At 45.6% G+C, this 24,401-nt stretch overlaps 1 long non-coding RNA gene and 1 pseudogene across 1 annotated transcript in view; one reads left to right on the forward strand and one right to left on the reverse strand.

Moving 5' to 3' along the window:
• LOC147450960 (uncharacterized) overlaps positions 1-24,401 on the reverse strand; it is a 61,141-nt gene that overhangs the window by 31,055 nt on the left and 5,685 nt on the right. The gene's annotated exons all lie outside the window — the stretch shown is intronic.
• LOC147450961 (uncharacterized) lies at positions 11,940-14,851 on the forward strand (annotated as a pseudogene).

Raw genomic sequence — 24,401 nt, forward strand, 5'->3', positions numbered from 1 at the left:
GTTTTATGCCATCACAGTACCTTGATCGGTTGAAGGAAGATTGGCAAGGCCTCAAGAAAAATTACACTCCTGTTATGTCTTTTCATAACTATATTTTGCAGATTGGCGTTCAATTGCGTAAATCGGATGCGGAACGCAAGGAGGCTTTCCTTTTTGGGTTGGATGAGTACATCAAATTCGATGTGCAAGTCTTCAACCCTGCGGACTACAACACCGCCGTGACAATAGCTCACACACAAGAAATGAAGCACAAAAAAGGTAAGCCTAAGGAGAATAAGTCATCTCAAAGTACCCCGCAGAACCCTCAGACCCAACGGAATGGTAACAACCATGGTAAGAACAACGGTCATTCTTCATCTTCTCAACCTTCCTCTACACCTAAAGCTCAAAACTCTCACAGTGATAATAAAGGAAAGGCTAAAACTCAAGAAACCCCTAAGTTGACACCTGATAAAAAATCTGCTAAAGGAATAGTCGGAGGATGGTTAAGTCTTGAAGGATGAACTGTTTATGGAAAAGAAGGAAGATGTTTTCAATGTCACACTAAGGGTCATATGAAAAGAGATTGTCCTAAGAAAGCACCCACAAAAGAACCCACAGACCCCACATCTTCTGCCAGAGGTCTGATTGAACCAAGTGGTGCACCACGAGTTTCTAATGAGCATCTTGATGAGCCTCTCGTTAAGTGTTATGGTCATGTGAATGGTCAGCGTATTGTGATCTTGTTTGACCTTGACGATATGCATGATGTGGTTAGTGATTCTCTTGTAAAGAGGGCTCGCTTAGAAGCTACTCCAGTAACTCCTATAGAGGTGTCTGGATTCGCTCCTGGCATGAGCAAGTAGTGCACCACAAGTTTCTGATGAGCATCCTGATGAGTCTCTCGTTAAGTGTTACGGTCATGTGAATGGTCAACGTATTGTGATCTTGTTTGACCCTGACGATATGCATGATGTGGTTAGTGATTCTCTTGTAAAGAGGATTCGCTTAGAAGCTACTCCAGTAACTCCTATCGAGGTGTCTGGATTCGCTCCTGGCATGAGCTCTTTAATCACGGAGGAATGTCCTAGTGTGTTAGTCTCTGTTCATCAAGTATCTTTTCGCCGCAAGTTTGTTGTTTCTACTCTCACTAGATGTGATGATTTTTGGCATTGCCAAAGTCGATTGTGTCAGATAGACATGTCAAGTTTACATCACATTTTTCACAAGCACTCTTTGAAAATCTTGGCACTAAGTTAAATTTTTCATCTACACTTTACTCACAATACAATGGTCAAACTGAGATCTACAACCAGTTAGCCTTTGATGTCTTAAACTCAGAAGTGCATGATCAACAGTCTCATTGGAAGCACTATCTCCCGCTAGTTCAAGCAAATTTTGAACGACTCCTATTCCAGTGCCATTGATAGAACTCCACTGAGTCCCCTGTGTGGTGTGAGAACTCAATAGCCTGGATCTGGAGCCAGTCAAGGACTGTGTGCATGGTCCACTCTGTAAGATGCCTGCCGCACAACGGGAAATGAAAAACCCACCGCTATATCCAAAGCCTCAATGCCTCAAGCTGCAAGAAAGAGGACGTGGACTCGAAAGCAAGCCTCATCCAGGTCGGGAGAAGAGTCACCTAGGAATCGTGTGAAGCTGTAGTCAAAGAAGTCCCAGTGTCCGTGAATGTCAAAGCTAGTCAAACCTCTAGGGACTGCTGCAAAAGGAGAAGAACCAGAAAAGGCGGCCCCATCTCTGTCCCTCCCAAGCCACACGGCTCGTAGCGAAAGCACTACCAAGAGACCGCCTCGAGGCAGACGCGTGTCCAATCCCCTGCGTCTGAGGAGGAGTGAGGAAGGGGTCAAGAGATGAGGCTGTGGGCCCCATCGGGGAGAGGGGAGGCGCGAGAGGCGGGGGTGAAGATGGAGGAGGGGGAGGAGGTGGGGGAGGCGAAGTGGTGGCATCTGAGGGAGGAGGAGGTGGAGGTGGAGGATCTGAAGTCGATGGGGCCTCCTCAAGCGGGTCCAGCTGAAGGGGGTCAAAACGGTTCTCTGTCGGAATCCAGTGCTGCTGAGCTGCAGGAGGTCGGCCACCAGGGGGAGCAATAGGGCGAGCCCGTCTGTCGGTGTTGACAAGGAAGGCACCTGTTGCCAACTGTTAGTTGTCTCATCGTTGGTCTCTGTCGAGGTACCAGCCTTTGCATCCTGTGTATCTGGCTGTTGGGCATGCTCAGCCTTGGGAGGTTGCGCATGCGTTGTGGATCGAGATCTCCTGTGAGGAGAGGCCTTTGCTAGATGGCCCATCTGTCTGCAAATGAAACATTGATTCGAGAGACCCAAATACTCCACACTGTCTAATCCAACCCCCACTCACCGAGGCAGCAGTATCACCTTCGGGAGGGAGTGTGTGTCTCGAACAAGAACCCGCACAGTAGGTAAACCTGCGACCTTGGCCACAACTGAAGCTACCATGCGCGGAGACTCCATAACTGTCCCAAACATGGAACCAATCCTGGGGAGAAGAGGGAGGTACTCTCTACTCATGCCTGGGAAGCAGACCGAAATAGGGAAGTCGGCCTCCTCCTCAAGCACATCTGTAGTAGCGTCAAAACCATGAAGCCATCGTCTGAAGTAAGCTCGGGCTGCTCGAATGCCAAGCGAGCTCATCGATATCACCTTGGCCGTCATCTCTAGAGACTCGAACTCTATCCAGTAGTACCCTCTCCCAAGGATCTAGACATCGATGATCTTGGGCACATCGGAGAGGAGGTGGGCTTGAAGAAGATCCCGAACCTTGCCCCAGGCTGAAAAACACAACCTACCTGCGAGCTAAGAGCGTGACGCGTAGGGAGGATAAGGCGGGAGAAAGGGGCGGAAAGAGGGGGCACGAGGCTGAGACAGGAGGGGGCGTGAGGCTGAGGTGGGAGGGCTGCGCGTTGAGGGCAGTTGCGCACAGAGCAGGCAACAGAAGCGCTCGCGCCAGGGCAAAGGGGATGAGAGGAGGAGAGGGGGGAGCGCTAGCAATGGCGGGGGTGGGAGCGTACGACAGCAGCGAGCTTCGCAAGTAAGACATCTTTGTGCCATGAAATTAGAATTTTCTAGCCTTGGTATCCTCCTTGCCCCTTCAATTTAACAACGTAGAAATACTTTTGAGAATTGTACACTACATGCAATAGCTTTTCACTACCAAAACATACAAATAACAGTTGATTTGAGGCATATGCAATGATTCTAACTGAGTGTTTGGAAGAATCAATTTTAGAACCATACCTCATTCCTTTTTACAAAGGAAAAAAGAAAAGAGAGTTAATTTTCACTTTACACTAACTTTCTCGAAAGCTAGGTGGGGTTTTTTTTCCGCTCTTGCGGCCTGCCATCCAGGGGCCCTAAGTGTTTATCCGAGTTTGGTCTATTTTAGCAACAACACAGAAGTAGGGAGAGATAACATCAACAATCGTCTTCCCACAATCTCACGTGGGCTATACCTTGTGTAGGCTAACATGCTAATCTGGACACCAACAAAAGAGGGGTAGAGGCGATCATGGTCTAGTGACCTGCATCAGAATCGCAAATTTGCAAGCTCACCCATCAGACCGGTTGGGATTGCAGTGGATCATGCTCTATTGACCTTATCAATCTCCTTCCAATACAATGCCTCTCAAGTACAAAGGAAGAAAACACACAAGATATACTCACGCCAGAAACTGATTCAGTCTATATGGAAAAGATCTATAATAGGATGTGGACAGCCGAGCCAATATATACTGTAGAGGAGATTACTTCTCAATTAACAGAGATATTACATGGAGTAGCACAAGAGGCATACCCACATACTCAACCTGATCAGAAGAGAGGATCTAGGAACATGCCTCAAAATAGTTGGTATGACGAGGAATGCAGAGAGACGAGAACCCAGGTCCAGAAAGAGCTTACGCTTGGGATCATCACATATAAGCAGTCTCGGATTGCTCTTCGGCGTATAGTACGTCGCAAGAAAAGGGCATTCTTAGCCAAACTGGAGAAGGATTTATATCAGCTCTTCTTGAGTCAGGACTCACATGAGGCCTGGCGCTTATTTCACGAGCACTCACCAGCACTCACCGCCTCTGACGATTACTTCTCCTGAGATCTAGGATCAATATGTAACATCATTATATATGGTATCTGGACAGCCTCCATTACCAGATCCGCTAGAGCCATGCCCTACTACTAGTACTTTCTTTACTACGGAAATGGTGGAAAAAGCCATTGATAAGATGAAGACAAGAAGAGCATATGATCATGATGGTTTAGTAGCAGAACATCTGATCCATGCCAGGGATCTACTTTCAGAAGTCCTTGCTCGTCTGTTTAATCGGGTCATGTGTGAAGGATTACCTGAATCTTGGAAATTATCTACTATCATACCTATTTTCAAGTCAGAAGATCCTATGATACCCGGGAACTACCGTACCATTATGGTAGGTCACACTTTGACCCGATTGTACGCATCCATTCTTGAACAAAAATTGAGTAGATGGGCAAAGAATGAGGGCATAAGGGCAACAGGACAAGCTGGATTCAGAAGGGGTTATTCCACTTTAGATCATATTCTTACGCTCAAAGCCATTATTGAGGAAGGAAGAGCAAACGGGAGAAGGATGTATTGTTGCTTTGTGGATTTTCGAAAAGCTTTTGATACAGTGCCAAGGGCCAGATTGATGCGCAGGATGCAAGAGTTAGGGGTCCCCAAAGAGATTATTTGGGGGATCGTGGCCTTATACGGGTCAGTAACTGGTTATGTACGTACTCCAGAAGGGGATTCCGACATTGTTCACTCCACCGTTGGAGTAAAGCAGGGATGCCCACTGTCCCCTACTTTATTTGGTATGTACATAGATGAGGTATCAGATTACATTGATAGAGAAGGTGACAGAGGTTCTCAACTTGCAGGGTCATGGATCCCTTTGTTGTTGTATGCAGATGATATTGTATTGATAGCAGAATCACCAGATGGAATGCAAAGGCAGCTAGATGCATTACATAAATTCGCGGAGGACAGTGGACTGTCGGTAAACTTGGGTAAAACCAAAGTTATGGTGTTTAACACCACACCGCAGTGGGTTAGGAGATCGGCACCTACATTTGCATATGGCCAGGATACAGTAGAGTACACAAATGCATACACATACCTTGGGGTGGTATTTGCAGGACCGAAGTTTACTCTTAAGAAAGCAGCGGATGCTAGATTATCCAGAGCCTCTGCAGCCCTGGGAGCGTTGGAGAGGATGTGTTCACAAGTGCAGTTTCAGGAACCACAAACAAAACTTTGGCTCTTTGATACTGTGGTGGCTTCGGCTATGCTTTATGGGGTCCAGATTTGGGGACCATCTGTGGATCAGGATAATTGGAAGTCAATGGAGAGACCTTTGGTATCTATGATTTCCCGAATGATTAGAGCCAAGGCCTCCGTACCACACGTGATTACCCGAGCGGAACTAGCGGCCCCTCCGATAGAAATTGAAGCTCTTACCAGATCAGTGTCCTTTATACATGGTTTGTGGGATACAAATAATGGCCGATATACTAGACTGGCCCTCGAATCCTCTCAACAATTGGCAATGAAAGGGGATACATCATGCTGGTATGCGCAATTGTCCTCGTGGTTTCAGAGACACGGGTTCAGTATGGAAAGATTACCCCCCTTCCAATACTCTCTTGAGGCTCCATCACTGGCAATTACACGAACGGAGATTAATAAAATCATCCGACAGGATCTTATACAGTTGGATACTAAGAGGACATGGGTAGAGACCCTACACAAGAATTGGGCACGAAGATGGCCGACTACAAAGAAAACTTCCTACAACTATCTGAAGATGGATTTGTGATTCGCCCGAGTTACATGGATACCCACCTGTCTCATGGTTTGAGATGTGCTATTGGTCCGATTCGTACATCCTCACACCATTTGGAAATTGAATTTGGCAGATTTAGGGGAATCCCACCTGAGAGCAAAATTTGCAAGTTATGCAGAATGGAGCCGGAGACAGAATTACACTATATATGCCATTGCACAGTATACTATGAGATGCGTGGGCGTTTTCATTGCCTCTTTAAAGAAGGCTTTGGACCTCTAGATAGAATCATGCAATACCAAGATCAAAGATGCTTAGGCTTGTACCTACTGGAACTACATCGGCATAGGGATAATCTAATGAGAAGAGAAAGAGCACTACGGCCTCAGAGGCAGATCACAGACTTCTTTGGATCGAGAGAAGCAGGAGTGGAAGGGGAAGCAAGAGGCCAGCAGCCAACACAAAGGAGTACCCACATTCATACCAAAGGCACCCTAATTGACAGAGCGATTGAGCTTAAGAAATCGAGACGACCACGACCAAGATGCAAAAGCACACTTCACCGGAGGAGACTACAACAAAGGATTAGAAGCATTCTAGCGAGACACCCAGAATGCTCCTAAGAAGTTTATTTAATACTTTGTATTTAGTTTTTTCACATTTACTTTCACACTAGTTTTGTATCAGTTTGGTCTCATAGGTCTCTCTCTCTCTCTCTCTCTCTCTCTCTCTCTCTCTCTCTCTCTCTCTCTCTCTCTCTCTCTCTCTCTCTCTCTCTCTCTCTCTCTCTCTCTCTCTCCACCCGCCCTTGCTCGCGCGCGCTCTACACACCCCCCCCCCCCCCCCCCCTCACGCACTGCCGGCCTGTTGGCACGTGCTCCTGCCGCCCTTGCTCGTGGCTACTCTGCACCCGCCCTTGTGCGCTCTCTGCTCCCGTCCCTGTGCCTTATTTTCTTGCAACCCTGACCCTCCCCCCCTCCCCCCCCGAGAGAGAATGGACCTTTTTGGAATTTTCCCAAGCGTAGAGAGAGGAGGAGGTTCTAGCATAGAGAGAGTGGATGGATTTTTTTCTAGCGTAGAGAGAGAAGGAAGTTTAGGCATAGAGAGAGAAAGGGGATTTGAAGCGTAGAGAGAGAATGCGTAGAGAGAGGAAATCTGAGAGCGTAGAGAGAGAATAGATTTGCACGCGTAGAGAGAGGGAAAAAAAAACCCTGCAAGCGTAGAGAGAGAAAGATCTTGCACACGTAGAGAGAGGAGAGGAGGGGGGGGGGGGGGGGGGGGGGGGGGAACCTCTCCCTCACTCCGGTACCCCCTCTCCCTTTCCTGTCGCGGCCTCTCAATCATGAGAAAGCCGAATAGCAAGGATGACCCGGTGGAGGATGCCATCCAAAAATGCAAAGAAGAACTGAGCGAGTCCATCAGCAAGATCAACCGCCACCTCTTAGGTACTATTAACGGACTCGACGCACGCGTGGCAGCACAGGAAAGCACGATACGTACACTCGAAGATCGCGTGAAGGCCCAAGATGCACTACTCAAGAAAGAGCTTGCAGAGGTGCGATCGCAGAATGTCCTCGAAGAGGGAGAACTTCAACCCTCTGTCATTGAAGAGCTTAACACGATTAAGGAACAAGTACAGGCCATCAAAGAAGGTGGGGAGCCACAAAAAGAAATGAGAGGACCTCATGGGTAGATGTCATCACAAAGACCCAGCAAAAAGCAGAAAAGGCCGAAAAATGGATCGAGATTGTCAAGAAAGAGAAAGGCAAGGAAATAACTCCCACCCCCACACCAACCATCATCAACTTGACACTAGAAGAGGAGCAAAGGAGACGTGTGCGGGCCTTACACCTAAGGATATGTGGCCTCAGAGACCAAGATAATGTAGATAAAGAGGTGAAAGAACTCATGACTCTGGTGGGGGTCAACGAGCAGACGCATACGAGGGCTTGGAGAGTGAGCACTAAGAAAAGTGGGAGCAACAGAGAAACCTCGAAGGAAAGGGAACTCATTCTCCAATTCCCCTCCATGGAAGCGAAGGACTTCTTGAAGAAGAGAGCGACTCTAAAGAAAACGGGCATCTTTCTTGGAGATGACCTCACCCTCTCGCAGATTGCTCATATGCAAGAAGTAATGCCGGAAATAAGAGCAGCAAGGGAAAAGGGGAAGATTGCTTTTTACAAGGATGGAAAGGTGGTGATATTGGAGCGACGCCCCGCATGACGGTGCGAGACCTATGGATGGCAACCTGGAATTGTAATGGGTCACTCCGTCTTGATGTAGGGGCCTTTGAGGATAGCTTCACGGGGAGAGACATCATTTTCTACTCTGAGACGCATCAAGCACCGGGACAATCCATGCCACAGGTCAGCGGATACAGATGGGAGACAGCCTGCAAACAGGAGACCAGATCGGAGCATCGAGGATGGGGCTCAGGGGGAGTGGCAATTCTATTCAGGGAGGAACTGCAACCAATGATATATATAGCACGCAAGGATGAACAGGCTAGGTACATGTGGGTGAGGCTCAAGGCAGAGACGGGCGGATACCTCTACATTGCTATTTGTTACTTTCCTCCTAGTACGTCAGTATATGCATCACCTAGAGGACAATCCCCCTTTGCTATTTTGGATAATGACATATGGGAGTTTTCCAAGGATGGTGACATTATCATACTAGGGGATTTCAATGCTAGGACTGCCCACCACCAGACAATATTTTATGATACTTCCGAAGAGATGCTTAGGGAGCTGGACGTCACAGAGATGGGTCTATCCAGACTATCACAAGATGAGGAATACACTGAATATGGTAGATACTTGATAGATATGGGAACCGCACACAGATTGGCCATTGTGAATGGCCTACAAAGATTTTCGACAGCTGGAGGTTTTACTTGCTTTCCACACCGACATGGTGCCAGCACAATGGATTATGTTATGGCCCAGCCAGGTCTCATTCCTTTCTTTCAGGATTTCATGGTGGGCACTAGGCCAGTTGGAGTAGCAGTTAATCATGCTATCGTGTCTTTCACCCTGACCTTTCAGTTCAGCAAAGCTCCATTAGGAGAGGTCCCCACACACACTCGGTATACCTTCATGAGGGAGACGGATTCTGTGTATATGGATGAGATATACAGGCAGCTATGCACCCAGGAGCCGGGACGGCCACTAGATGAACTCACTCAGATATTGACAGAGACGCTCCATGATGCAGCATCAGCGGCATACCCCCACAGCCAGCCCACACGGAGACGATATGGGAACATGCCCCAAAACAGTTGGTATGATGAGGAGTGCAGAGAGACGAGGATCAAACTACAGAGGGAAGTGCTCACGGGTATTACCACACATAGACAGTCACGGATTATCTTTCGCCGCCTAGTGCGACGAAAGAAAAGGGCCTATCTATCTCAGCTAGAGCAGGATCTATATCAGCTATTTATAAGTCAGGACTCAGGCGAAGCATGGAGGCTATTCCACGAGCATTCACCACAGCCCGCGGTCACCTCCACTGAGACATGGGGGGAATATGCCACATCTCTCTACATAGCATCAGGGCAACCACCTCTGCCGGACCCACTAGAGACATGCCCAGAGACATGTTCTTTCTTTACTGCCGAGAGGGTAAGGAAAGCCATTGACAGGATGTAGACAAGGAGAGCACATGATCATGATGGTCTGGTAGCAGAGCACTTCATCCATGCCAGGGATATGCTTGCAGAGCTCCTGGCTATGATGTTTAATCGAGCCATGTATGAAGGCTTCCCGGAGACTTGGAGTATATCTACGATTGTGCCTATTTTCAAGTCAGGAGATCCCATGATTCCCGCGAATTATCGCACCATCATGGTTGGCCACACATTAGCTAGGTTGTATGCATCCGTTCTTGAGCAAGAGTTGAGTAGATGGACAGAGTGAGAGGGAATAAGAGCACCAAGGCAAGCAGGTTTCAGGAGAGGTTTCTCCACTCTTGACCAGATTCTGACACTCAAGAGCTATTATTGAGGAGGGTAGACACCATGGCAAGAAGCTTTGTAGATTTCCGCAAAGCTTTTGACACAGTGCCGAGAGCCAGACTTATACACAGACTACAGGACATGGGTGCGCCTACAGAGCTGATATGGGGTATTCTGGCTCTATACAGGACAGTGATGGGGCGGGTACGCACCACTGAGGGAATGTCTGACAGGTCCACTCCACTATTGGAGTAAAGCAAGGATGCCCCCTATCCCCAACTCTTTTTGGGATGTATGTGGATGAGTTTTCAGACTATGTAGAGCGGCATGGGGACAAGGGGGCTCAGCTAGCAGGGACATGGATTCCACTGTTACTATATGCTAATGATATTGTGCTGATTTCAGACTCCCTAGAGGGGATGCAACGTCATTTGGATGCTCTGCATACATTTGCTCATGATAGTGGATTGTCGGTCAATCTGGGGAAAACCAAGGTTATGGTGTTCAACACCACACCACAGTGGGTCAGGAGGTCGGCACCCACATTTATGTATGGTCAAGAGACTGTGGAGTACACAGATGCATATGCCTCTGGTCTCTATGATCGCTCGGATGATTCGGGCTAAGGCCTCAGTACCACATGAGATTATCCGAGCCGAGCTAGCCGCCCCCCCCCCCCCCCCCCCCTCATGGTGGAGGCACTGACGAGATCAGCTTCCTTTATGCACGGTCTATGGGATCTCCCCAAGAGACAGATACGCTCGGCTTGCCTTGGAGTCATCTCGACAACTAGCTCTACAAGGCGATACAGCATGTTGGTATGGACAGATGACATCATGGTTTCAGTCGCATGGTCTCAACATGGATAGATTACTTCCGCTTCAATACTCCTTGGATGCACCCTCCTTGTCTCTCACACGGACAGAGATCACCAAGCTCATACGTCAGGATCTGATTCAGCTAAATACCAGGAGCACATGGATACAACCAACACAGGAGTTGGGCACAAAGATGTCCTTCTACAGAGAGCACCTTCTCCAACTCACGGAGGATTGCTTTGTGACTAGGTCAGGGCCCAGCATACATGGATACACACTTATCCCATGGGATAAGATGCGCTATTGGACAGATACGCACATCCTCACATCAGCTCCAGATCGAGACTGGCCGATTTCGAGGGGTGCCGACAGGAGCCAGGATATGTCACCTTGTAACTTAGAGCCAGAAACAAAGTTGCACTACACATGTCACTGCACGGCATACTATGAGATACGCGGCCACTTTCACTGCCTGTTCAAAGAAGAGTTCGGACCTTTTTCTAGAGTCATGAGATACAAGGATCAGAAGTGTCTCGGATTGTTCCTGCTAGAGCTGCGCAGACTTAGGGAGAGCTTGCTGAGGACATCAAGGGAAAGACAGTCTCAGAGACGAACCACAGAGTTCTTTACACCAGACAGAGGAGAGCCAACGGAGCAGTCATTACAGCAGATCTCAAAGCCTACTCATACTAGAGGTACACTGCTTGATAGAGCCACTGAACTTGGCAGATCCAGACGTCCACGACCTCGGGGGGTCTCCCACTACCGACGAAGGTTGCAACAGAAGATACAGATCACTCTAGCTCAACATGCAAGATGCCCAACCAGAGTTCTGACCATGGAGGAGGTCGATGAGAGATTTCATCTGAACCCACAACCCCCCCCCTTCCCCCTTATTTCCTTTCTCATTAGTGTTTTAGTGTTAGTGGTAGTGTTAGTTCTTTGTAACTTGGTAACTTCGTAACTTTGTAATTTCCGTACTTCAGACATGGTATCAGATTCACCAATTGTAACTTTTTGGTCTCATAGGTCATTTTGGCCTTTTGAAGACTTTAATGTAACATTTCATTTCATTTCTCTCTCTCTAACACACGGACTTTTTTGGCCTGCCACCGGGGGGGGGGGCTTTGTGAAGTTCTCATTTTTTGCAAGTGACATGGGAAACTGCATTATCGTTTTTAGAAATAATGCACAAATAGGGCTAAAAGATCTCTCTCTATTGATCTTCCAAATGGAGCGTATCTTGCACATCATTCAACAAGAGATCTCAGAGTCCATTCTCGCAGCAACTTGATATCCTCGCTCACTGTCTTGTTGTTAGCACATTTTGGTTGTTGCCACAGAGGCCAACATGAGTGAGAGCAACAAAAACAGCACATAGAAGAAGAAGCAAAGGGGACCTCGAGCTCGAAAGAGTGTCAATGGGGAAGCAATAGCAGGTTCCACCAACAAGCAGCATGATGTGAGGCAGAAGTGGCCTACCAAGTAGCAAACACAGATGCTGAAGATGAGGAACACCTGGAAGCCGAAGAGGGAGCTTTGCAGCAACAAGCTACAAGCAAGCCTGCACTCTCGGCATCCCCTTCTGACTCGTCAAGGTTTGTCTCTGCTTGCCTTAAGGACATCATTTCTGGGTTTTGCTTCCGTTTAAGTTTGTTGTTGCTTTCCTGCATCTTTCGTAAAGCTGACTTCTCTATCGCTATAAATAGGATATTGTGTGCCTAATTTAAAATTTCCATCTTTGTCTACATGGTTCAGTAAGATGAATGCTTTTCATCAAAATACCACTCTTTGCCTTTTCAAGAGAAGACAGAACGTGACAACACTCTTTTACCAACTGCATCTCCCCGCATGCAAGGTGCTTCAAGGCCCCTCAAGCACAAGTGTGCAGCTTGTGAAAAACTTATTTGTCTCATTATAGGGGCGCTAGCTTGTTAGGACTGTTTTTGGTGTGTTTGTGAGTTGTTTCCTTTTGGACCATGTCTAGTTACATGGTGTCTGTCTAACTGCATCAGTTTGTCTAGTTTCGCCCTTTGTGATTGTTGAAAGCTAGGTTTCTAGAGCTGCACGTAGGCCCGGGCTGGCAGGCTAGTCATGTTGAGTACTTAGTTTTGATTAATGCTTACATTGACAGTTTCAGTAGCTTAGATTATACGTGTATAGTCCATGTAGTGGATTATTTGAGGTTTTCTATAGCTCTTTCATGTCCAGTCAGAAACACATGCTCAAAGCAAGTAGGCTTGCTTTTCATTGAACACGTGTGCATGTTTTGTGACAGGCATCTTACAGCAGGCTGAGGTAGTCATGGAGGAGTTGATGCCAATGATCAGGTGAGTTGGGAGTTCTGCATCATTTAGCTTCTTTTGCAAAGCTCATGCTTTCACTGAAAACAGCTCTCATTTCACCTTGGGGGCCAGTGAGATAGATAGCAGTGTTGTGGACATTAAAGACGAGATAAATCAAGAGCGGCACCTGGCTATGGATCGCAAAGCAGCAGGCAGCAAGCAGCGTGTTGGAGATGCTTGGCCTCACAGCCCCCATGATTGTGGTGAGAGTTGCAAATTATGATAAGTACAATGGGATCATAGTTGCATTTAAAAGTCCAATGCCCATGCTATTCTTCAGTTATTGTGTACTAGGCTGGTTGTAGCAAAGCTGATTTCTCTCAAGTCAACAACACGTTCTTACTCTATATATTTATTGAAGATGCAAAATGAGAAAAAAATTCCCACCTGATAGCTGAACATTTACATCACCCTGTTTTGTTCGTTTTGCATTTTGCAGGCGTCTGGTGAAACTCGCACATAAGCCACTCCTCGCAAGTTTTTCACACATGTACAAAATCTTCTATGGGCAGAAATAGCTACTGATCGGTAAGAAAGGGTTTAGCTACCTCATGATAGCCTAAGGAAAGACAGGAGTTACATGCTCATGACAATTCATGTAAGACTGTCGGTGTATTCCATTGTCTACAAAGGACTCATATGTCTGTACAGTGTAGACTCTACAGTTCAAATTGTTTGTTCAAACAACCGTCTAGAAGGTGCTGTAAGCATGTCAGTTAACAGCCAAAGGCCTGTTTTGAAGGTGGCAGTCGAGAAAGACAAGCAAGATTTTAGCTTATCTCAAAATGTACCTTCATTTTAACATGTGCAGGTGCTCTACTGTATATTGAGCCAGAGTTCGACTAAGTTTTGGAAGGTTTTGTTGCAGCTGCATCGGTTGTAGGAGCTGCTTCAAGTACCACCTTTGCAGGGTCAGAAGCAAACTGGCTTGGACATCTCAAAATGATATCAAGTTCTGCAATAGTGTACTGCTTGGGTGCTCTACTCATGTTCTGGTCTCCCAATGTGTACATGCTCTTAGTTGCTTGAATTTTAGGTGGTGCTGGGGTTGGACTAGCAGTGACAGTGGCTCCTTTATATCTCTGAAGTTTCGGGCCGAAATACTAGGAGAATTGAAGCTCCTCTTTACATCTCTTATGTTTCTCCGGTAGAAATACGATAATTGAATACTTTACCTCAGCTTTTAGGTACAGCAGAAATGTTTTTGGCATATTGCATGGTTTTTGGTCTCTCTTACAAGCAACCCCAGTTGGCGAATGATGCTAGTTGGGGAATGATGCCTTCTCTGATCTACTTGGTGCCTGGGCTGTTTTTCTTGCCCAAATCTCCAAGGGGGCTTGTCAACAATTCTTCAGAGGCTTGGTAGTAAGGAGGATTTATCATGTAACGGCTTCATCGTAGCCACATGCTCTCCGATTGAAATTGCACTTGATGAGGATGTTATAAGGTAGCTCATCTATTATTGAGTATAAGTAGCACAATTTAGTACTTTTAAAGCTCATGAGTATGGCCCCGTGTACATTCTAGGTTCCAGCCCGCTAATGTGCTCGCCACGTAGGGCATGCAACAGCGTGCAGATTTATGCCTGCGCTTAGGTGTTATCAAATTCTACCGGGTCACCAGCCAGTCGCTGCCCTGCAACCTCCAGCTGGCAGTGCTACGAGTACCGGCAGCTCTTGCGTGACCACGCAAACGTTCAACGACTAAATTTTTTAATATAAATTTCCTTAGTCAGCATAATTATCCATTACGGATAACTATGCCTCGTGTGACCATGCCCTTATATGCTAAGCCAGTAAGAGATGCAAAGAAAGCTGACTCATCTCTACAAGAAAACCGAGATAAGATGCAGCATCATGAGGAATGTATTGCACAAGAGGGGGCTTGGCACCCAACATGTGTGATATATTGAGTGTAAAACTAAATAAAATAATTTCTGAATCTTGAGGTCGCAAAATGCATTCAATAATAGGCAAACTCTTTCAATCCTCTTGACGCTGAAATTGGTTCCGCACTCGGACAATATATTAATAGCAGTATGCCCTGTGCTATGGAATGTTAAGTTGCTGTTGGCGATAATTGCACTCGGCCTGTTCGGCATACTATAGCTGCTATATGGAGTTTCTACCTCGAGTCTCGACGGCCTGCTGCACAAAAGACCTTTGAGAAGATGTGAATAGATTTTTACTGCCCGCCCTGGAGTAGCTTTCCTCCAAGGGAAAATGCGGGTTTGTGTTGGCTACAATACCAAACTGATGTCTGCCATCTGCAGCCATCTGAACTTGATCTGATAGCTGCTCTGCACATAGACATTTGCTCATAGGATCCGCCACCGAATCGTGGTTATTGGCAAGAAGGGAGCTCCGAAGCAGTAATTGCTGTGCGTTCAAATCCACAACATTCCCTCCTTCGTATGCAGCTGCTAAAGAGCAACGCTGCAGTATACTGTTGTTGCTAATCTCAACTGCGCCCGCATTGGTTGCCGCCTACACGCGGTTTAGCAAGAGAAGCTCTTTACAGGCCGCAATATTGGCCATATTGTCTGTAAAGTTTCTGCTATCTCACCCAGTTGTTGAATGGCAAGCAGTGAACTGCTGTTGGAGGCTAATAGGTGTTGACATATTGGTATGCCTGTGTCAAGAAATGCCATTACTCCGCAGTTTGTGTTCTTCGGCTTCTCCAGCATCAAATCTCTTTGTGTGGTGTGAATTAGGCATAGGGACCTGCTACGTATCATTTCCATGAACATTGAAGGATGGCCGAGGGCACAGGATTGTTGAGTCTGCATGAGCTATACTTGGAGCATTAATCAGCTGCTAATTAGCCTCCTAATAAGCTGCTTAAGCGCAGGGTAAATGCGAGCTATTCTGGAGCACAGAAGAAAAGCATGGAAAGAGAAGGTTAATCTGCAGACCCACGTCCAGCAATGCTTGTCATCTTCCTGCAGTACTAGCCTCCTGTAGCAATTACTCATGTGAGTAGTAATTACTCACGGGAAGTCAAGGATTCTTTACCCACAGTGCACTTGCTGGAAACGTTTTCACACAAACATTTAGCTGTGTGCGCGGAAATTGTAACGTGCTGCGATGATGGCTTTGGTCGAAAGGAGGAGCAACAAAAGATGCTACTAGCGTCATAGCTCTCTCTCTCTCTCTCTCTCTCTCTCTCTCTCACATGCCATTTCCCTATTGAATAACACGTCTTGAGCTCAACTCTCCTCGTCCGATAGATCTTTAAGGTCTCTTGGATAGTTTCCTACAACATTAAAATTCTGTTCTTCTTCTTCTTCTCTCTCTCTTGTGCAAAGAGTGGCCAGAGACAAACCTGCAGACGAAGCTCCGAGCTGCTTCTGGGGAAGCTGCGAACTGCTTGTGGAGAAGATCGAGCTGCTTCTGAGATGTCATGGCTCAACACGAGCATGACAAGACATTGTAATTTTTTGGGTTCATTAATATAATTCACTCACAATTTTGAAAAAAAAAAAAAAAAAAAGATCGAACTGCTTCTGAGAGCAATTGAGCAACGCACAATGCTTTGTTTATTTTATTCACTTGGTAGCTTTTCACGGCGGAGTTTTTTTTTGGAGCTTTTCATCACAGCAATGTCTTTTTTTTTTTAATTTAAATCTAATGCCACGTGGTGGCTTCTGCGTTCAGATACTGCCAAAAGAGCCTTTGGCTCACCAAGTAAATATAGTGTTAAGCAAGTAATCCCAAAAGACCCCTTGAGTGCTATTGAACAAATGAGTGTTATGAAGCAAATAAACAGCACAATCCCCAAATGACTAAAGCAGGAGAATGCAAAAAACGCAAACTTTGGTGCAATGCCAAGTGACGAATCTAGTATACTGTATAGGGAACAGCTCTGTCACCAAGATATTTGTTATCCACATAGCTGCCAGGTACACAAAGCATGTTGGGAATGGGGCCAACCCCTTCAACAAAGAAGATCACGTAGACAACAACACTCAAGACCAACACTGTAGCAAAGACAACATCACTTGTAGGCACGAGATTGATGATGAGAAGACACAAAAGAGATCACCAGGATTGGAAGTGTAGTTAAAAGGCTGAAGAATGTATTCTTGCAAAGTTGAACACCCAAGCCCTCTACTAATAGAGCCGTTTCTCCTGAAAGCAGACATAGTGACTTAATCATGGTATGTAATTGAGGTTAAAAAAGAGTATTTAAGGCTTAAGCTACTCCATGCCTAGGAGAAATTTCCACAAGCATCACCAATAATAAAGTGAGCAATATGGTCCACCAAAGTCACTACAAGCTGTGCTAATGCTTGCTGCTTTGAACATGCTTTTGGCCTACCAATCCACTCGTCCTTCACAACACAATGTGCTTTTGATCATTTAAAACATTTAGATCTTTAAGGATCATCCTAAGCTGAACCTGAGGTATTTCCAACTTGACAAAATGCATGGGAAATGTGCAAGTAACAATTGCCACTAGTGAGAAGCTAATCTACGCTTTGGCGCTTCTGAGGCAAAGCTGGAGTAACTCTGCTTGGTGGTCGCGCATTAAAAGCATTCCCGTTCGCAGTTTGCAACTATGCCGAAATTGGCATAGTTGGCCATGGCATACATAGTTGTACTAAGCAGACTTAGTTATTTGCGCATGACCAGAAACGAGGCTTAGTAACTAGTGCAAATAACTGAAACTGAGCCTCGCGTGACCATAGCCTAAGATCCATTACATCGGCAAAAATTTGAGGGTTGTCTGGACAGAGGGGTTGGCTGGGGTGTTGCGGATTGGAGGGCCACCATGGCTTGAGAAGAAAGGTTGGCAGCACGGGGTGGTGGCGGAGACATCAATTGAACTAAACATATGGAATCTGGCTGTATCCAAAAAAGGGCTAGATTTCTCGCAAGCTTCATGCCGCCACCTCAACTGCATCAACAGAACTACTAGTGCCTTTGTCGTAAGCACTGGCTTCTGCATCTTGTAATGGGATCACACCTAGACAGCCTTCAAGTTGCATCTTTTGACTAGAGATATTCGTTTCTAGTGGATGGCTGTTGCGCCCCTTGCACGCAGAAAGCGGTTATTGGATCCCCTTCGAGATATGGATGGAGTCGAGCTACATTCACTCTTGCAAGTTGCAGTCAGTCTTGTAGAAGGGGTCACTTCATATGTATATCTTGGGGTCATTTTTTCTCCAACCAGCACACGTTTCAATATGGGATTAGTTGTTAGGGCCAAGTTGAGACCAAGCTATGTTGCATTGGCTATGTTAGAGAGAGGATGCACCATGCACACTTCCAAGAGCCCCGAACGAAGGGGTGGCTTTTTGACAGTCGTGTCACTCGTATTGATGTACGGCATAGTTTTTTCCAGCGCGTCCGATTGGAGAACCATAATCCCAGACGCGTCCGAGTCCGATTGATGTATGATTGGGTTTTTCAGGGTTTATTTTCTTAGGCTTCAATTTTTGCCTAAGGCTCCATGTTTTGGCCGCATCATTTTGTTCTTTGCCTAGATTCTAAAATTTCTATGGTGTTTCGTTGCAATCTATGGTTTTGGGTCCCTTTGTATTCTTTTAATTGTCATATGTAGTCTGTTTTTAGTGCCATATGAAATGCGACGTATGGAATACTCGGGGGGTTCGATCCGTACTTCTGTACCTGTCTGAGTCCGACGTATGGTTGACGTACGAAAAAACTGATGTATGTTGACCGCTGGGTCAACAACACAACATAACTCAAGTTTCGTACCAAAGTCTTATCTTTTGCGAGTTATGAAATGCTGCGGATTATGGATATAAACGTCATTTGTAATGAGTAGTTATTCTAGTTTCAGAAGCCGGGGTGCAATGGCACTTCCAGATTGTAAATACAAAGCCATTTGACCCTTTCAACCCCATTTTTGGTTAAACCTAAGGTAGCCTTAGTATATAAGGTACCTAGGTCATTTTGTAAAGGAGACTTTTTCATAATCAAAGTTTGAGCGCTTCCGTCTACTGTGTGTGAGAGAGAAAGAGAGTGAGTGTGAGCTTCATCCTCTTGCTACGCCCTGCTCGCTCAACACATTGGAGATCCGACTGCACCATTGTTGTAGGCTCGAGGAGAGCTACGCGACCACGCCAAGCATTCCACGCGAGACGAAGCGCACACGCCGACGCATCTACGAGCTATTTGTGGCCGTAAGTGTATCAAACGATGTCTGTTTTTCTGCGTGCTAGTAGTCTATAGAATCGTGGCGACATAAGCTACGCATAGGTACTCATAAATTTCAGTTTCGGACACTTTCAAAATTCTGCTCTGTCATCCTACGCGTTTTCCGCAGACGGGTTTAGAGTGAGGGTTTTGAGTGCAGAAGCTTAGGGACAGGTGTATCCTAGTGAGGGGATGGTGTTCCTTAAGTTTCCTACGAATCTGGCATGATTAGGTGAGTTACCTTCCGTATGTGTGTATGTGGCTAGGTGGTGTAGTTGAGGGCAGTGAGGTTCTTGATTGTGGTTTAGTTGGCCTTCCTGAGTGTTGTATGTGTAGGATGATCTCAGCCTGACAAGCTCAAGAGATTTCCTCCGTGTGCCTATCGTGTCATTTGTGTCCTCGATTGACATTATGTTGATCTAGGTAGTGTTTGCATGCACTTCATGGGTGTGTGAGTCTCTTCCCGTCCAACAATGTACAGAGCAGTTATATGGGCACAAGGCTTGGCCGCACATTCATGGACACTAGTACAATGACCACACATGCTCATGACGGCACGTAGGATATACAACAAACCTTCAATATCTCATAATATTGTTCAAGCCGAGTTGTGCAGGAGCTTGCACCACCCATGATGGTGGAGGCTCTATTTCAGATTATATGCCTTCTGGAGAGATTCAACGAGATACCACGACCGCCCAGCACGTGACCGCTCATCATATGGAGCTTTTGAGGCTTCTTGATTGTTGGCTAAGGTAGGGGCTAGAAGACCTTGGTATGATACCCTACCCTTTAGAGAGCACCACTACAAGAGGCTATTCATATTAGCGACGCTCACACAGCGACTCTCAAAAAAAAAAATTCCCGGCGTCGCTATGAGCGTCGCAAATTTACAAGTAAATTTGCAACGCTCATAGCGACGCCGGCTAGGCTAAAAAAAATAACAGAGAGCGCCCAAAAACTCAGATCTCAGATCTGAGTTTTTCGGCGCCCTCAAGCAAGGAGCAGATAACGCTCTCCCTCTCTCTCTCTCTCTCTCTCTCTCTCTCTTTCTTCTCCACACACACACACACACACACACACACACGAGGAGAGGAAGGAGAGCCAGGTATGCTCCTTCCCTCTCCTCACTCTCATGTTCCCTTCCCCTCTTTCTCTCCCTCTCTCTCTCTCTCTCACACACACACACACACAGTGTTTTTGAGAGAGAGAGAGAGAGAGAGAGAGAGAGAGAGAGAGAGAAAGAGTACAAACATAAACAAAACGCACACACATACATAAACAAAGAATGCACACACACATTGAGAGAGGAAAAGAGAGAGAGAGCATGCATAAACAAAAAACGCACACATTGAGAGAGGAAAAGAGAGAGAGAACATGCATAAACAAAAAACGCACACATTGAGAGAGAAAAAGAGAGAGAAAACATGCATAAACAAAAAAAACGCACACATTGAGAGAGAAAGAGAGAGAAACTAATTTAATGTCGTAGGAAACTAATTAAAATTAAAAGACCTAAAGATCTAACCGACGAGGAGTTGAACTCAAGACCTATTATTCAAGAGGGAAATGGCATAACCAATCTATCATACTTGGCATGGGTGATAGAAAGGTTATACCATTTATCTCTTTTTATTGGCACACACATCCACACACGCGCACACACACAAGAAGAAGAGAGTTATAACATCGTAGGAAACTATCCTAAAAGACGTTAAAGATTAGGTTAGATGTAGACTTACGTTAAATTAGATTTAGGTTTATTTAAGTTAAATTAGATTAGATTTAGGTTTATTTTTAGTTAGATTTACGTTTATTTACGCTAGATTTAGATTTACGTTATATTAGATTAGATTTAGGTCTCCATAGACTGCGATGCCTGCATGAAGCGGGTGAAGAAAGCCCTCAATGGAATATAGGGTATTGTTGCCTTCACCAAAGGTGGGCTCCGTCGATCCAAAAGTACTGGTGAAATGTCTTCAGAAGATAGGGAAGAAGGTGGATCTTCAGGGCGGCAAGAGTCACTACATCCCCGACAATGACCATCTAGACAACCTCTAGTCATTCAACAGCAACTTCAAAGTTAGTAACAAGAGCAAGAACGGTCCAAAGGGCCAATTGCTGTCGTCAAATGTGGATGGAGATGAGGCAGCGTCACCGCCGGAAGTTAACTCTCACATCTTTAGTGATGAGAATGCCAACTCTTGCCGAGTTATGTGAAAAATTATGTGTTAAATCAGTTTTAAGGTTCTTATAATCCCTGTTAGTTTAGTTCTTTGTTTTTAATATAACATAATTTACGTTAGATTTAGATTTATATTATATTAGATTAGACTTAGGTTTATTTAGGTTTACCCACACACACACAAGAAGAAGAGAGTTTTAACGTCGTAGGAAACTATCCCAAAAGACGTTAAAGATTAGGTTAGATGTAGACTTACGTTAAATTAGATTTAGGTTTATTTTTAGTTAGATTTACGTTTATTTAGATTTACGCTTATTTATGTTAGATCGAGTCCACGCAAGAATTACTTACGGTTTAGGGTTTAGAGTTAGACGAACAGTGAAAAGATCTACTGTGAAAAGATGTTAAGATGTTGTGAAGTGCTACAGCTAGAGAAGAGGCAAAGGGGTTTTGTCCACTACATGCAGTATCATGTAGACGTGGATCTGTAGATTTCTTGTATCCACAAATATAGGTATTGACCAATAAAGACGAGATTATAACCCGGTGGTTCTGATCTCCGTGCACCTCTAGACCGAGGTGTGCGGGGATTGGACATGACTAGAGAATGTGAGGTAGAGAGAGAGAGAGAGAGAGAGAGAGAGAGAGAGATAAGACGAAGAATGCCAATAGAATATTAAATTTGTTGTCCAGGTTATAAGATTTTTATCCTCATTATGAGTAGTGACGAGGATGTGGGACCGTCCAACCGAAACACCTATCTCTCAACGAGGGTCTTATGTCCTTGTAATCAATGCAAGCATGCTGTGCGACGGACAAGACGTGTTTCTTTGCAGCACGTTCGCGAATTTGGCGAGTTCGATCCATCTATTATAGATCGAGTTGTTGCCAATTATAACTCGTCGGACTCTGACGCTGGCCAACAAGCAGCAATCTTGCAACCCAATAGACGTGTTCGCAGGCGCTTTGGTCAAGCAGCATATGTGAGGCCACAAGATGTAGCCTCTGACAGCTCGGGGGATGATCATGCAGAGCACATTCCCAACGAGGCAATGTTTGAGCCCGAGATTGATGAAATGATCGAGACGATCATGGATTCAGAAAGGCTTATCTATGATGATATGAAAAGTGAAGCCGATACGCCATTGTATAATGGAGCACGTATGTCTAGATTGAAAGCACTCCTGGTTCTTCTCAACAAGCAAGCAAAGTTTGGATGGAGTGACACTAGCGTCACAGCGCTTTTCAGGTGATCTATTACAATTAGTTTACTTTAATAAAACTCTAAATGTATAATGATCTGATAGATTTTTACACGACTGTATCGTATTTTTATGTTGTGTAGATTGCTTAAAGAGCACATACTACCAGCTAACAATGTGATGCCAGATTCCCGAGATGAAGCAAGAAAGATTTTGCGAAACTTGGGGATGGATTACAATTCTATCCACGCTTGTCCTAATGACTGCATTCTTTTCAGAGGGGAATACATAGACATGGAGAAGTGTCCGAAATGTGATTCCGAAAGATATCGAGTAGATCTCCACGGGACAAAAATTCCACAAAAGGTTTTGCGACATTTTCCTCTGCTTCCTCGCATCAAGCATTTCTTCGAATGTAAGTCCATGGCCGCCCTAGCATCATGGCATGAGGAGAATAAATCTTCGGATGGTGTGCTACGAATTCCTGCAAATTGCGCAGCCTGGAAACATATAGATGGAACATGGTCGGATTTTGCCAGGGAAGCTCGAAATTTGCGCTTAAGCCTGGCTATGGATGGCGTAAATCCATTTGGTCAAAGATCAACATCTTACAGTGTATGGCCCGTTGTCATCGTCAACTACAACATTCCCCCGTGGTTGACTACGAAGAAGGGGCACCTATGGCTAAGCTTGATTGTGCCAGGGCGATATAAAGTGGAGAATATGGATGTGTATCTTCGTCCACTATTGGAAGAGCTACAACAATTGTGGATTGGCATAGAGGTGGTGGATATGAGCCGACACACAGGACGACGGAATGCTTTGATCAGAGGCATTCTAATGTGGACCATGCATGACTATCCCGGGCTAACAGAATGCTCAGGTGATCTATTGACACTCCTAACTCAGACACTGTAAATCTTGTTTTTTCCCATAGTTGATCTATTATCATGTGTATACATGCAGGGCTTCAAACAAGCAGATACAGAGCATGTGTCACATGTGGACCTAGACTGAATGCACATAGGGCGCCCTCACTGAAGAAGCAAATCTACGAAGGTCATCAAGCGTATCTTCCAGAGAATCATGTGTTACGCGACGGCTTTTTGGGAAGAGAGCCACCAAGGATGTCTGCACAAGCATGGTTAGAGCAGAAGGAGATGTGCGATGACGGATTGCCTCCAGGGATGAAGAGACTATCTCTATGGTACGAGTTACCATACTGGCCCCGACTCATGATCAATCACTTGCTCGATCCAATGCACATATTCAAGAATGTGGGTAATCTACTATGGGACAATCTGACCGGCAAGAAAGATACTTTGGGAGCCAGAGTTGACCTTAGAAATGTGGATCGTATGGAGCAATATTGGCCGCAAACAGCGTTTGATGGATCGATAAAACTCCCTAAAGCACCATGGATTTTCACAGGAGCCCAAGAACGCAAAGTAAAAGAGACCATTCGATCTTTGCGGACCCCCACTGGCGTAATGCACTCGCTCCGAACGTGTTTTACTAAAGAAGGAAAGCTTACCGGTTTGAAGTCACACGATTGGCATAAAATGTGTCAGGTACGTTCATAGTGGACTTTAATATCATTGCGTAAAATGTGGACTTTAATATCATTGCTGCACATACTTTACAGTTTATTTTATCGATTGCCATTGAGGGATGTTTGTCTCTCGACATCCGTAACACAATCTACAAACTTGCAAAGCTAGTGCAATGGATCTCACAAAAGGAGATCAACGTAGACTCCATACCATTCGCCAAACTAAATGCTGCGGAGCTTGTGTGCATGTTTGAGAAACATTTCCCTACTACCATGCTAACCATTCAGGTGCATCTTCTTGTTCACATAGTTGATGAGGTGGAAATAGCTGGCACAGTTCATTCCAGATGGATGTTCTT

This window comes from Adiantum capillus-veneris, chromosome 9 (assembly GCF_014529385.1).
Source record: "Adiantum capillus-veneris isolate H3 chromosome 9, ASM1452938v2, whole genome shotgun sequence".
Lineage (NCBI taxonomy): Eukaryota > Viridiplantae > Streptophyta > Polypodiopsida > Polypodiales > Pteridaceae > Adiantum > Adiantum capillus-veneris.